The sequence below is a fragment of the Neoarius graeffei genome, chromosome 10 (genome assembly GCF_027579695.1).
Source record: "Neoarius graeffei isolate fNeoGra1 chromosome 10, fNeoGra1.pri, whole genome shotgun sequence".
Taxonomy (NCBI): domain Eukaryota; kingdom Metazoa; phylum Chordata; class Actinopteri; order Siluriformes; family Ariidae; genus Neoarius; species Neoarius graeffei.
Genome location: NC_083578.1, coordinates 14185814 through 14202596, shown reverse-complemented (window position 1 = coordinate 14202596; position 16783 = coordinate 14185814).

Sequence of the window (16783 nt, the reverse complement as noted above, 5' to 3'; positions counted from 1 at the left end):
CTGAAGGAAAGATGGATGCCACTAAATACAGGGCAATTCTGGAGGAAAACCTGTTTGAGTCAGCCAGAGGTTTGAGACTGGGATGAAGGTTCGTGTTCCAGCAGGACAATGACCCTAAACATACTGCTAAAGCTACACTGGAGTGGTTTAAAGGGAAACATTTAAATGTCTTGGAATGGCCTCATCAAAGCCCAGACCTCAATCCAATTGAGAATCTGTGGCATAACTTGAAGATTGCTGTACATCAATGCAACCCATCTAACTTGAAGGAGTTGGAGCAGTTTTGGCTTGAGGAATGGGCAAAAATCCCAGTGGCTAGATGTGCTAAGCTAATAGAGACATACACCAAGAGACTTGCAGCTGTAATTGCAGCAAAAGGTAGCTCTACAAAGTATTGACTTTTTTTGGGGGGGGGGGGGGGGTGAATACCTACGGTATGCACACTCTTGATTTCTGTTTTTTCATCTTAATTATTGTTTGTGTCACAATAAAACAACAATTTGCACCTTTAAAGTGGTAGGCATGTTGTGTAAATCAAATGGTACTAATCCCCCCCCCCAAAAAAAAATCCATTTTAATTCCAGCTTGTAATGCAACAAAACAGGACAAACACAAAGGGGGATGAATACTTTTGCAAGACATTGTATATAGTTGGCAAAATGGAGTCCGAATGGTGCAGAAATCTTCTTAATGGTACACGCTGGGATCTTCATGCATAAATATCTGTAAATATGTTCTACTGCAATAACACAACCTTTGCAGTATCTGTGAGATCAAATTCAGTATGTGAAATATTTTATTACTTCAGACCTTCAGAGGATGAATGATTAGAGATTGTCTTGCGAATGGCATGACACCTTTCAAGAAATCAAGGTGGTAGGCACCAGCACAAACTTTGTTTACATCAATAATACTTCAATTTTTGGAAAGTAACGTCAAGATACATGGTGGTTTTTTTTTCCATACAATGGTTAGAACTAGTTTGTGCCAAGAATCTAAACCAAGTCGAATGCCTTTTCTGAGATTCTAGGTACCGGTGATAAATTCAGGAAACATTACACTGGACTTACCTTACCTATCTGTCCCAAGCTGAAGTTTGAATTCTGTTGTTCCAATGTTGGTTATCTCTGACTAGCTTTTGGACTTGATCACTTTAAGCTATAACTGATCTGTGATCCAACATCTGGGCTTGATTGCTTGTATCTGCAAGGCAAACCAGATGTGGCTTTGGCGAACACATACAATAGCATCCCCCTGCAAGCATGTTTCAACATCTCGAGCCTATAGAAGGAGTTCCTCCATGGAAGGGGTGCCAAACATTACATTTTAATCGTATGTCCAGGAGGACATTTTTGTTTGTGATTGTAGAAATATTAACCTCCTCCTCCTGTTGTGAAACATCCTCTTTTTTTGAAAGAGACATGGTTACATTGTCGGCCTTTGAGCATAATAATGAGGATATATATCGTTCATACATTTTGTCATGAGCTAATGTTACTGAGTTTGTTGCTCTATTTTGCCTCCTAGTTGACTAAGCTCTCTCAAAAGTTGATCTTTCCTCTCAAAAAAACAAAGAAAATGCCACTCAACAATGAATTCTTACTGGCCAACTTCGGATGGTCTCGTTAACCCCAAGTTCAGCAAGTCACGTCAAATCAGCATAGCTGCTCACAGAATGAAAGGTAAACAAAGTAGTACTTCTTACCTTCAGTTGAGTTATACTGTTTGTATATTTAACAGTTATTCCATGAAATCGAGTCGTACATGAGCTGACAGCTAATGAAGCACGTAGCACCGAGTCGGCTATAAGCCATGTACGACAAGATTGAGAGAATAACTGTTTTATCCTATCCACATTCACTGGATTTTGAGAAACGGAGTATTTTTATTTTTTGCAAATTCAATAAATGAAAATGTTATACAAAACGTCCGACAAAATCATTTCCGCTTAGAAGGTAAACAAACCGGCGAAATAAGAGTATTTGTGAAAAATGCTATGATGATAATTCTTGAAAAATGTTAAAAAAGATACGTTTTTACCATCAAATACTTTTCTTCCATATTTTGTTGCTTTTTTTTGTATTTTTGGGGGTTTTGTTTTCAGAGTTTTTATTTTGTCCTCGGTTGGTTCAGCAACATGCTCTGCCATTTTCTTCTTCTTCTCCTTCTTCTTTCGGGTTTTTTTGGCAGTTGGCAAACCAAATTGAAGGTGCATTACTGCCACCAACTGGCCTAGAGTGTGGAACAGGAAATATTGGGAGGGGGGACTATATACTAATGCATCTCAAAAAATTAGAATACCATGAAAAAGTTCCTTTTTTTTCATAATTTAATTCAGAAAGGTAAACTTTCATATATTCTATATTCATTACATGTAAAGTGAAATATTTAAAGCCTTTTTTGTTTTAATTTTGATGATTATGGCTTATAGCTCATGAAAATCAGAAATCCAGTATCTCAAATTATTAGAATATTCCCTAAGATCAATCAAAAAAGGATTTACAATACAGAAATGTCCAACTTCTGAAAAGTATATTCATTTATACACTCAATACTTGGTTGGGGCTCCTTTACCATGAATTACTGTATCAATGCGGTGTGGCATGGAGGGGATCAGTCTGTGGCACTGCTGAGGTGTTATTGAAGCCCAGGTTGCTTTGATAGTGGCCTTCAGCGTATCTGTATTTTTGGGTCGGGTGTTTCTTATCTTCCTCTTGACAATACCCCATAGATTCTTGATGGGGTTCAGGTCAGGCAAGTTGGCTGGCCAATCAAACACAGTAATATCATGGTCAGCAAACCATTTGGTAGTAGTTTTGGTACTATGGGTAGGTGCTAAGTCCTGCTGGAAAAGGAAATCAGCATCTCCAAAAAGCTCGTCAGCAGATGGAAGCATGAAGTGCTCTAAAGTCTCCTGGTAGATGGCTGTGTTGACTTTGGACTTGATAACATACAGTGGACCAACACCAGCAGATGACATGGCACCCCCAAATCATCACAGACTGTGGAAGCTTCACACTGGGCTTCAAACACCTTGGATTCTGTGCCTCTCCACTCTTCCTCCAGACTCTAGAACCGTGATTTCCAAATTAAATGCAAAATGTACTTTCATCTGAAAAGAGGACTTTGGACCACTGAGCAACAGTCCATTTCTTTCTCTCCTTCGCCCAGATAAGACACTTCTGACATTGTCTCTGGCTCAGGAGTAGCTTGATATTAGGAATGCAAAAGTTGTATCCCCTTTCTTGAAGATGTCTGTTCGTGATGGGTCTTGATACACTGACACCAGCCTCGGTCCACTCCTTGTGAAGCTCTCCCAAGTTCTTGAATCAACTTTTCTTGACAATCCTCTCAAGACTGCGGCCATCCCTGTTGCTTGTGCACCTTTTCCAGCCACCCTTTTCAGCAATGACCTTTTGTGGCTTACCCTCCTTGTGGAGGGCATCAGTGATCATCTTCTGGACAACAGACAAGTCAGCAGTCTTCCCCATGATTGTCGTTGTGTGTACTGAACTAGACCGAGAGATACACTATGTTCATACTGTTTTACTCAAACTCAAAATGAAATATTCTAATATTTTGAGATGGGTTTTTTTTATGTTTTTGTACTGTATGCCATACTGATTAAAATTAAAATAGAAAAACGCCTGAAACATTTTAGTTTATGTGTACTGAGTCTATAATATGTAACATTTTCACTTTCTTAAATAACTGATGGAAAATATTGAACTTTTTCACAATATTCTAATTTTTTTGAGATGCACTAGTATATTAGCTATTTCTGTTTCTTTTAAATACTTGATAACATATGCGTGCCACCATTTTGTTTTTCTCTACTCACAGTATATGAGCTGATTATCCTAGTAGTAGAGTAGCCAATCAGAGTGCGTGATTGCTCATATCTAGTGAATGTGGACAGTATAATATCTAATATTACATTACAAATCTGTTATCAGGATTATAGATGTGACATTACAAGGACACGGTGCTTGGAGATGGCATGCTTTCAACAAGCACTGAGAAAAACAATTTTGTATTTTTGGGGGTTTTGTTTTCGAGTAGAGTTTTTATTTCATCCTCGGTTGGTTCAGCAACACGCTCCACCATTTTTTTTTTCTCTACTCATGGTATATGACATGATAGCCTAGTAGTAAAGTAGCCAATCAGAGCATGCGATTGCTCATATCCAGTGAACGTGGATAGAATAAATCTAAGTATTTGCTTTAGAGCAATCAACATACAGATATATTAACTTAAGTCTTTAACACTGACAATTTCTTTAACAATTGCAGTTAGATGGCTTGCTAACAAAAGACAAACATGGACATATTTGTGTGTTGTTGTTTTTTTTCTTTTAGTAGCTCAAAATTCACGGAGGTTGAAAATCAAGTAGTTCCAAGGTGCCTCGATTGTAACGTTAAACTACACAGTAGTACTGTATCTACTGTAGATAGAGAAACTCCTCTATGGAGGACCCCCCCCCAACCTCAAGTGGTTCAGAGTACTTTACAGGTTCTGTACTCGATGGATGGCTGCCACAATTCCAGGTTTATACCATGATAATGGATACACGGGGAGCTTGCCTCAAATCCACCCTCAGGAACACTTCCTGAGGAACTGTTAGTCATCATAGTACGGTATGTGTGATAGCATGGTTGAAAAAAACAATCAGGGATAAGTAACATACCGAGCAACATTTTTTAAAAAAATCAGCCCTGAATCTCTTAGGGTGGTAGAATACAGAAAGACAGACTTGTACTCAGTCTTCATCCTTTTTCCCAATGTTTTAGAAATGTATAAAACGATTATCATGAGCTAAATTTGAGAAACTGATAATCTGGATGGAGTTAAAGATTCAGTTGGAGATCCTTTTGAAGAATAATGGTGGAGTTATCGGAGATACCAATTCCAAAGTACAGTTTTGTAGAGATCTTGGTGTGGTGCGAAGACTGTGACATATAATTTGTCAAAGAAACTGGTCAGGCATGTGCACGTATACAATTGGACTGGATGTCCAACCATGATGGAGAATCCACCAAAAAAAAACCCCACCTTTCTTTCAAAATATAGTTTGTTCCATTTCTTCATTTGTTTGAAATCGATGAGACGTACCAGCTATGTTATTACATAAATATTTAGTTCCAAGAGACTTCATTCAAACACACTTATCTCCTTCCTGAGTATATCATGAAACATAGGTGGTAGAAGATGCAACCTTCTCGCAAGGTCGCCTTTTTTTTTTTAATCAGTAATATGTACATCATCTGTATATAAAAAAAGAAATTCTTTGTTAGAGCTGTTCTTTTGGTTAGGGCTCTGTGATTATAACAGAAACCAAATGTTGTTGTTATGACTGATATTGTGCTAGTGATGTGTAAATGTGCTAAACCGAGATTTCAGTCACTGTCTATGAATACATGCAATTCCACAGATCTCTTAAAAAGTTAGTTTATGGGAAATGCTTAAAGGTAGACTGCCTTTGGGATTTTTCATGTTTAGGTCATAAAAACAATTTTCCCTGACACCCAATTTAATTTTTTTTTTTAGTGGACCGAAAGATACTGAATTCAAATCACAGACTTCCAATTGTATTACTTTTTTCCCTAAAAGAACAATTAATGAATTTAGAGCCACGTGGCCCTAAATTTTCCGCTATTTTTTCCTGCTTCACCATGACCCAATTCAAGATACTACCGTACGTCATGCATCACATGGTGGGCATTCCCCGTTTGCGCAAGGCATTGTGGGATACAAATTTGAAACAGGAGAGAAAAATGGAGGACGTGAGCAGGGCTTTGAACCAGAATTTTTTTCCTATTGGTTCGTTCCGAACAGAAACGGAATTTTAACGTTTCCGGTTTTGGGTTCCACCATTAAATAGACGTTCCCGAACCGGTTAGAACAAAAAAATTTCGTTCCCGGAACGGTTAATTACGTTCCCTGTCAGCTGTTTAACAAATGGCTATAAAATTATGTCTCTGTCTCATCCAGCTTAAGCCAAATGTAGGCTAATTCTATTACAACCTTCATTAAATAAGACAAGAAATAATTCAAAACAATTATTATTTCAAATGTTGGCGATTTGGATTCTCAGTATGTCTTCCCATCTACACAAACAGAAAAAGTGCCAAAAATGAAAGAGAATTCGTTTAGTGTGTTACCAAAGGCTAGTCAGGCCCTATGCATTGATAGGCTAACAGAGGTTAATGTCATTTAATGTTCGCGAGCCTCTCATTAACGTGGACAAATATATTGATATCGTGTTTGAAATTGACGTTTTTGAATAACGATAGACGGCAATATTTACCTTTTATTTAAGATGTGGAGACGTGATAGTAGTCCACCCTCCCGCTCTCTCCATTCAGTCAGCGAACGTCACACAGGAAGTGAACCCCAGCGGGTCATAGAAACTTGCGCAGGAGAAGAATGACTTTTTTATTTGTAGGCTACGGAAACTTTGAGGAACGAAATAAAAACCGGTATTAACCGGTTACCATTATTTTTAATAAGCGTTTCTGTTCCGGAACATAAAAAATAATAAAGTTTCTGGTTTCGTTTCTGTTCCATGTGAAATAGAAAAAGTTCCCGGTTTTCGTTTTCATTCCTTGAACCGGTTCAAAGCCCTGGACGTGAGTGTGCGAATGAAACATGAAAGACCGACGACAGTAACAGAAAGTGAGAAGAAAAGACGTTATGTTATATACGAAGGAAAGGAAACGCAGGACCAAACTAATAAATATCGGCGCTCAGCGAGCACCTCGGAGTGATCAGCTGTTCGTTTAGCGACAGAATGACGGAACTGTCAGTGCACGCTCAAAGGTAAACCTGTAGATGGCAGTAATGCAACACTGGATGCCAGCTGCCATAATACCTGAAAGATAAAGAAGAAAGTGGTAAACCTGCGCATGCGCACACGGACTTCCTCTGTCTGCTTGACTGCGCAAAGCGAACGATTTCATGCACATTATTTGCTTTAATCCCCTCAAACTAAATAACTTCCCAGACACAGAATGGCCTGATATTTTTTTTTAAGATATTTACAAAAGTAAACATGCATCACAATGACCAAATTTCAGAGGGAACTAAATTTCACGGATTTTATGAAATCGAAAGGCCGTCTAGCTTTAATCGTCATGCAGCAGGTGTGGTACTGAAAATACATGCACAGTTGGCTTTTATTGACCATAATTCTGTATGTGATTAAGTCTGAAGGTTGACGTAGTTACATCTTGGATTCTCCGAGACTATTCTGGATTAAAAATACGGACTGGAACTGTACATATTTAAGCACCACCATTAATGTATATACATACGTACACATGTTCATAAATCTCAGAAGGGTATTTTTTTTCTTTTCAAATTTGTCAAGTCTATCAGATACCTTCCTGCTGTCTGATGCAAACTTTTGTAATTTCTTTCTTTTTTTTTCCGAGAGAGAGAGAGAGCGCGAGAGAAATTTAAATTGATTTTTGACTTACAGCTTTTCAGGATCGTTTCAAAATCCTTTCTGAGCTTGAAGTATTGAGAAAACAATGCTTGCTGTTTATGTACAAAAAAAACTAAATGCAACAATTTTAAAATGTTTTCGCTGTACAGCGACGCTTTAGACCAGGTAAACGCATTTTAGGAATTTCTCAGCAAGTCAGCTGAATCCATATTTGCTGCTGCAGTCGAGACACCCCATGCCTTAATGTAAATGTAAATGATTCTTTTTTTACAGTAAAGGGTTCTTTTCACTCTATACTGTACGTGTTTGTACTGAAACATGGTGAAACTTTGTAAGTACTAAACATGATACACACTATCTATTCATCATGTACTAGTAACCATACTACCATACCTTTGGGGCATAGTGCGTTTGTGTACGTGTGTGTTTGATTGCTTTATTAGCCGGCTGTTTGAGAAAAAAAAGAAGACGAAGAAACTCTTTAGAGAAGATGTCATTATGATCGAAAGGTACCATTAGTTTATTGCCTTTAAGGTCTTAGAAATTAGCAAATGCAGTTTGTGCTTCATGACAGCCCACAGCCCATAAAATCAATGCAGGGAATTCCACTTCTAATTTGTCTTTTATTATTACTGACTCACTGAAATGCTATGTAACACTCCATAGATGCTGCACATATACATATAGTTAAGCAGGTAACGGGAGTGCGTTAAGACTAGAAACCTATTACGTGCATGTACTAGACTTCTTGACTGCAGGTTCAGCATCTAACACTGCTTTACACTACCGTTCAAAAGTTTGGGGTCACTTTGAAATGTCCTTATTTTTGAAAGAAAAGCACTGTTCTTTTCAATGAAGATCACTTTAAACTAATCAGAAATCCACTCTATACATTGCTAATGTGGTAAATGACTATTCTAGCTGCAAACGTCTGGTTTTTGGTGCAATATCTCCATAGGTGTATAGAGGCCCATTTCCAGCAACTCTCACTCCAGTGTTCTAATGGTACAATGTGTTTGCTCATTGCCTCAGAAGGCTAATGGATGATTAGAAAACCCTTGTACAATCATGTTAGCACAGCTGAAAACAGTTTAGCTATTTAGAGAAGCTATGGAGCACTTGCATGTGACGTCACAGCCGATCCAGATTGTGACAGACGCCATCTTGTCGGTCAAACGCCATATTTCCGCCTTCTACTTCTACTTCTGGTTCTACTTCTGCTTTTACTTCTACCTTTTCTTCTGGAAAACCCTACTATATACAATTCTACTACAACGGCTGCGGCTACAAGCTCTCCCTACCTGTGCACGTTTGTTTTTTGTGTGTATTTTTGCATGTTGTTCGTCTGTACCGGACTTCAATATCCACTACAACCGTATGGACTTACTGGACATTGGTTTCCAGCAGAAAATGACGGTTTGTAGCGATTTCCATCGCATGCACAACATTCCGGACGAGATAGCGAGACCAGCGGGGTCTCCGTGGATTGTTATCGGAAGCAAAGCGAAGGAGGCGGCGCCGGGAGCGGAAGCAAAAGCGAGGCTGCAGAGCCGGCCTGTTGACTAAGCTCAGAAAACAGCCACTCAAATCTCCACTGCTAAGCCTCTACCTCTCCAACGCCAGATCCATGGTAAACAAGACGGACGATTTGGAATTACAGCTGGAATTACCTTATTCTATTCTATAATCGGCTGGTCAGTGCTATACTCAATACTTAAGTGACTTACCCATCCAGTGAGGATTGTTATTTTCTTGTTTACAAGATGCCACATCTGAGCCGCTGACAAATCCTGAATTTCTGTAAAGATAACTGTCCAGAGATTTATAAGCATGCAGTGCTTCACCACTGAACAGCGAGGGAAAGTTGATGAGGTAATTATACACGTCCAGGTATTCCGCTGGCAGTTCAATATCCACTGACACGGTCGTGAAAACTACGTCCGGTAAGCCATAAGGGTCACTAATCTGTAGATCGTTTATTTTAGACATATATCTAGTTATCTGTTCATTAGAAAAATGAGCCGTGTAGTCCGTCGGTTGAAATTGATCCATTCTGTACACGAGTGCAGCAGTATTCAGCTGTGTTTTTTACCGACAAGATGGCGGCTGTGTACTTTCCGGTCACGTGACTGCAAGATCTCTATAAAACTGACCTTCCTTTGAGCAGATTGAGTTTCTGGAGCATCACATTGTGGGGTCGATTAAATGCTCAAAATGGCCAGAAAAATGTCTTGACTATATTTTCTATTCATTTTACAACTTATGGTGGTAAATAAAAGTGTGACTTTTCATGGAAAACACAAAATTGTCTGGGTGACCCCAAACTTTTGAACGGTAGTGTAGATTTGATGATAAACAGTAAAAATGTATATATATATTAGCAGACAGCTGAGCACTATGCAGTATAATATAGGCTACTGTATATTATATACTGCACTTCGATGCAATTTTAGATACTAAGGCACGCTCTGACTATGACTATCGATTATGTTCAAACTAGAATGTGTAAAAAGATTACAATCCTGAAATGTTTCCCGTGTTCTCGGTGCTAACATACCACCACTGCAAAGAAGCACAAACCAAAGGGAAAACTAGCACCCCGAAAAGATATGTTTTTGCTGCACAATCACTGCTCTGTCAAGGAGTCACCAATGTTAAATGGTTGAATTTAAAAAAAAAAAACTTGAATGTTTTCTCAGTATTAGCAAGCTGATGCTGACATTTTTTATTTGGTATGTGGTTTGGATGACGGTGGGGTGGGTGAGGGTTAGTTTGTACCATCAGGAAATCGACATCTGACATTGTAGCATGTATTCTGCTGTAAATAGTGTTTATTTAATAAATCCTAATTAGCAAACGGTGATGTGTTCTGTGTTTTTATTTCCCTCAACCTAATGCTTTGCCTCCTGTGTAAATTAATTTGAGGTTTACAGATAAAATGCTGTATTCTGTTCTCATATTAAGTGCTTGATATTTATCTGATATTAACTCAGGGTACACATAGTCTTTTTGTATCTCTGATTGACAAATATTTAAATAATATTGGCTGGTGTTGTGATATATCAGATATATTCCGTTCAGCTAGCATGATATTGAATGAGTCGAAGACAAGGGGCTGAATGGAATATATCTGATAGACCACGAAAAAAAGCCAGCCAATGTTGTTGTTGTTGTTGTTATCATTATTATTATTATTATTATACATACACACTACCTTCATATCAGCATTCTCGAAGACCAACGCTAGCTTACCCGCAAGTTAGCGCTGTCAGCGCAGCAGTGAAGTCACCTTTCAGCCGGTATACTGTATTACATTACATTACATTATACGCATTTAGCAGACGCTCTCATCCAGAGCGACATACAATATACCCAGAGCAGCCTGGGGAGCAGTTGGGGATTAGGTGCCTTGCTCAAGGGCACTTCAGCCATTCCTGCTAGCCCAGGGAATCGAACCAGTATAGCGTTCATCAGTGCAGCAGTGAAGTCACCTTTCAGCCAGTGTTGCCAGATACTGCTGACGTTTTCCAGCCCAAAACATGTTTAAATCCGCCAAAATGCACTTAAAACCGCCCAATCTGGCAACACTGCTTTCAGCTGGTGTAGCATTCTTCAGTAGTGTTAGCTACTAAATGCTAATAAAGCAGTGCTATTGAGAACAAGTAGCACAGGCTAACGACTGAGAAACTAAGGCTACATCCACACGACAACAGCAACGAGATTTTTTTTTTAAATATCGCGTCCACATGGGCAACGGATCAGTAAAGTATCAGGTACATATTGCAACGCAACACTTGCTGAAAACGATGCAATACACATGCCACACCTCTACGTGCGCTGTAAGACGGTCCCATTGGAGACACCAGAACAATAGAAGAAGTAGACGCATGCGCATAAACCCCTTCTTCTGTAGCATCAGCCACATAAAGTTTTGATTATTAATCAGTAGCGTAAAACGAAATACGCAGAAAGAGGAATGAATGGGGGTAGATGGAAGCCGGTACGCCAACATTCTGAGATCCTCCAGAATTCTTTAATGGTCCGGAATAAATTGAATGCTACACGTTGATGGATTACTTTGTTCTTCTACGCCCTTTTTGAGGAATGTATTGTCGGACTTAAACCAACATCTGAAGAGGTGAGATCGCTCCTTTTTTTTTCCTATTTTTGCTGGCGGGATTCTTTTTGTTTTTGGAAAGCGCACGGGTGGTGCGTGGTTTGGTTATACTCAGTACTTCCGCAGTGTTTGGACTAAAAACTCTGCCCTAAGGGCTATTCTCTCACTCTCTCTCTTTCTCACTTTGCACCATTACACAATAAATATTCACAGTGAAAATATTTTGTAAGCGCGTATCATGAACCAAGTTATAGGATTTGTTGATAACTCGCATCGAGTTCGTTACACTTCTACCCGGCGTGAAGCACTCACAGTCATGTGGTTTTTCCACTCTGGAACCCGTTCTCAAAAGATTTCGTTTTGGGGCACCCAAAACGCCGGTGCCGTGTGGACACCAGGCCGAAACGATAAACAATTTTATCAGATTCACCTGAATCCGTTGCCGTGTGGACAGGGCCTAAGATTACAGTTACCAGACTCTTCTTCCACACACATTCACCACAGTATTTTTCACTCAGACTGAAATATTCATTTCCCTGCGTAATTTATTTAGTTACTTTTAAAATCAGCATCGACAACTACACACAATGGAGCTACCCGGCAGCCAAAGTTCTCTCAAAATCTTCCATTTTTAATGAAGCAAACCTGGCGGCCATGTTTGTTTACAAATTGTCACAGTTGCTCGCTAGCACAGAAGTTTTACATCTCCGTGTCTCTTTTCCAGTTTTTCGATGTCCGTTGGTATGTTTGTTTGTTTTTTCTTGTAAATATGCATGAAGAATATCCAGTGAAGTTTTGGTAGCCTTTTGGGTGTTCAATGCGTCTTTCTCTTTCCCGGCAAACAAAGAAATGATTTCCGCAGCAGAAAAGTTTCTCATTGTTGTTCATTAGTAAATAAACAATTGTAATAATTGATATATTGTCGTAAATGTGGTATAAAAGGAATAAAACAGTTTAGCAGGTGCTGTTATTGGAAAATAATCAACATCAGAGTGGTAACAGTGACCCACTTTGCATTGGACAGCATCACACCATCCTGTTGAGGATTACTGAACTGGAACAGCCCACTCCTGAGTGCTTTATTCTTTACTTATTGAACTCTTAAGTTAACTAGAAGGGCACTCGGTAGAGTGCATACCTCTGCCAAGCCACGTATTATCAACGTCAAAATCAAATCACTTGAACCAAGGATTATACTAAAGGTACACACCAAATTTCATCAAAATCTATTCACTATATTTTGAGTTACGTTGGGAACAGACAAAAAACCCTGGATCTGCATACACATATCTGGATTTTCATAAATACTCTAATCAATTGTTCCTTGACCCTTTCCTCAAAATTTCATCAAAATCCATTCACTACTTTTTGAGTTATATTGGGAACAAACAAATAAATGGAGGTGAAGCCATAACTTCCTCCAAAAAAAAACGTTGGTGGAGGTAAATATAGGCTTACATGGAATTGTTGTGTATTTTCTGTGGTCAAAAAATTGTGATTATTGCTCATTCGTTCATCGATTCATTCATTTTCTATGTTGCTTATCCATTGTGGGTAAGCTGGAACCAATGCCAGCTGACACTGGGTGAGAAGATTGGTGTAAAGTCTCTAACCTGCACCTCAACATGTCCAAGACGAAAGAGATGGTTTTTGATTTCAGGCAAAAATCCTTGCCAGCTCCCCCCTCACTTATTGGAGGACAGGAGATTGAAGTGGTGACAGAATATAAATATCTTGGCCTTATTATAGATAACAAATTATCGTGGGATAGATATGTAGACGCGATTTTTAAAAAGGGCCAACAACGTTTATATTTCCTCAGGAAGATTAAATTGTTTAATGTAGATAACACAGTTATGACTTTGTTTTATAAGTCTTTTATTGAAAGTATTCTTTGTTATGGCATTGTATGCTGGTATGGACATTCTAAGGTGACACATAAAAGTAAGCTGGGAAAAATTGTTAAAACAAGTGGGAAAATAATTGGGTGTCAGCAGACTGATCTTTATCATGTCTACCTGTCCAGGCTGACCCAGAAAGCAGACAAAATTTGTACTGACATTACCCACCCACTCTCAGTGAAGTTCCAGACACTTCCTTCTGGTCGCAGATATACAGTAGATACCCCAACATCAGAACTAATAGAGCAAAGAATTCATTCATTCCTATGGCAATTACACAATTGAATAAGATGTGGGAAACACACACCTAACATTACAAGATAACTGTCACATCTTTTATTGTATAAATTATTTTATTTATTACTGTTTTTTTTTTTTAGCTGGTGCAATGGACGTGGTGTGTTTCTGTTGTGTTTTATGTGTGTTTGTGTTGGGATGTTTGATATGATGGTGGCTGGTGTCTCATCTTGTGTTGTGCTGTAAGACAAATTGCCTTTTTAAGGACATTAAAGTTTCTAATGCTGCTTTTCCACTACAAACGCGGCTGAGCCGTGCCGTTCTGAGTCGGGCTGAGTCGAGCTGAGCGGGGCTGTTGGAGTTGCATTTCGACTACAACCGTGCTGAACCGTGCTGGCTGGAAGTGGGTGGACACATTGGGTGGAGTTAGCAAAAGTGGGTGGACGTCATGTGATATCGTTAAGCGGCGCAAACAGTGACATCAGTGAGCTTTTAAGCGGTAGTCTCACGACCCGAATAGTAAACAATAAACATGGAGGACATGGAGTCGTTAGTGTTGCTGGTCTTGGTGCTGTGGCTTGTTGTCACCGACAACGCCAACAGATACTGGCAAGAGCGTATAGATGAGGCGAGGCGCATAAGGCTTCAGAAATTCTCGTAATTATTCTTCTTCCGGGTTTGCGGTGTTGACAGATCCCAGCGTGCTCGCGGGGCGTGTGTGGGCATGTGAGGACACTCCTCCTCACCAATCAGTGCACAGGGGAGTGTCTGCTCACGCCCCCAGCCTCATTCGGCTCGCTTTGGCTCGCTTCAGCCCCACTCCAAAACGGTGCGAGTTTTAGGGGCTAAGCAGGGCTGAAGCGAGCCGAGTCGTGCTGTTTTTTGGTAGTCGAAACGCGAGCCGTGTCGGGCTGAAGTGAGCTGAAAAAGGGTAGTGGAAAAGGGCCATAAGTAAGTAAGAAGTGGAGTACACTCTGGATAGGTTGCCAAGCTATTGCAGGGCTAACACAAAGAGAGACAGTTATCCACACTCACATTCACACCTATGGGCAATTAAGGCCCTGTCCACATGGCAACGGATTCAGGTGAATCTGATAAAATTGTTTATCGTTTCGGCCTGGCGTCCACACGGCACCGGCGTTTTGGGTACCCCAAAACGAAATCTTTTAAGAACGGGTTCCAGAGTGAAAAAATCTGGCAATGGAGCCGTTGCGAAGTCGTCTGGATGAGTAGAACGGATTTGTTTACGATGACGTCACAACCACATGACTAGAACAAGCAGCACTCTCGCGCACATCATTCGTAACAACAACAGAAATTGAAATTGTTTACACATTAACCTGACTGACCTGCCAGACAGACAATTTACACCTGCTTTGATGAACAGAAAGTACAGCCTTCCACACAAAGCAATAGATACCTGACTATAATGGAGGCAGAGGGGAAAAGGGTCAGAAGACCCTTCAACAGACTGTTTTGTATGAACCACTGCATTGCATTCACTTTTGTATACAGCTTTTCTTTTAAATAAACAAGTAACTGAACCATTTCTTGAATTTAATTTTTTTATTGGATAAGACTGCTTTTCAAAATGTTCACACACAATATAAAAAGTTATATAAATTATATAAAAATGCTTTTCAAAATGTTCACACACAATAAGAAAATTAAGTTATATAAAACTATGCGGGTGGTGTAGTGGTTAGCGCTGTCGCCTCACAGCAAGAAGGTCCTGGGTTCGAGCCCCGGGGCTGGCGAGGGCCTTTCTGTGTGGAGTTTGCATGTTCTCCCCGTGTCCGCGTGGGTTTCCTCTGGGTGCTCCGGTTTCCCCCACAATCCAAAGACATGCAGGTTAGGTTAACTGGTGACTCTAAATTGACCGTAGGTGTGAATGTGAGTGTGAATGGTTGTCTGTGTCTATGTGTCAGCCCTGTGATGACCTGGCGACTTGTCCAGGGTGTACCCCGCCTTTCCCCCGTAGTCAGCTGGGATAGGCTCCAGCTTGCCTGCGACCCTGTAGAAGGATAAAGCGGCTAGAGATAATGAGATGAGATAAAACTATGCACACTAATAAAACTAATTTGTACACACAGAAGGCATGATTTCCTCGCATAGTCGCAGCCATCTTCTTCTTGTTGTGTGTTTGTTCCTGTGAGTGCTTCATGCCGGGTAGAAGAAGGGGTTTATGCGTGTAACAGACGTTGCGTTGTGTTGGTCACCAGTCTTTTTATTCTGAAGAAATGAGACACAAATACACTGCTGAGGACGGGCTGCAAACGTCCAGTGGCATTGGCGCTTACATTTCCAAAACGAACTGAAAGAGGCCAGCGCCTCGTTCCCATAACTACCTGCGCTCTTAAAGGGCCAGCGCAGAATTTCCCCACCACTACACACAATGGCGAGTGGAAAAAAATAAACCTGTTACATGCACATGCGTCCTATTTCTTCTATTGTTCTGGTGTCTCCGATGGGACCGTCTTACAGCGCACGTAGAGGTGTGGCATGTGTATTGCATTGTTTTCAGCAAGCGTTGCGTTGCCATATGGACCTGATATTTTACTGATCCGTTGCCCATGTGGACACGATACTTTTTTTACCCGCTAAAAAAAAAATCTCGTTGCCGTTGTCGATGTAGCCTTAGAGTAGCCAGTTGACCTAATCCACAGGTCTTTGGACTGTTGGAGGAAACTGGAGTACCCAGAGGAAACCCACACAGGCATGAGGAAAGCCTACAAACTCTGCACAGAAAGGCTCCAGTCGACCAGCAGGTTTGAACCCAGAACCTTTTTGCTCTGAGGTGACAGTGCTAACCACTGCATCAGTGTGCTGCCCGTGAGCGTTGTTATTTTGAGATAAATTGACGTAACTTGTTACGTTTTACATTTAGCTCCAGCCCAATAAAAGGTTTGGTGCAACAATCAGGATTCACTTGCACATCATGTCACAAAAGCAAACTCTGTAGGCATACAGTCATTCAGAGGTATTTAGATATGTATGTGTCTTGACTCCTCTACATTATAGTGTTGTAGTACTCAAGACCAGCCTCAAGACCACCTTTTCGAGGTCTCGGTCTCGTCTTGG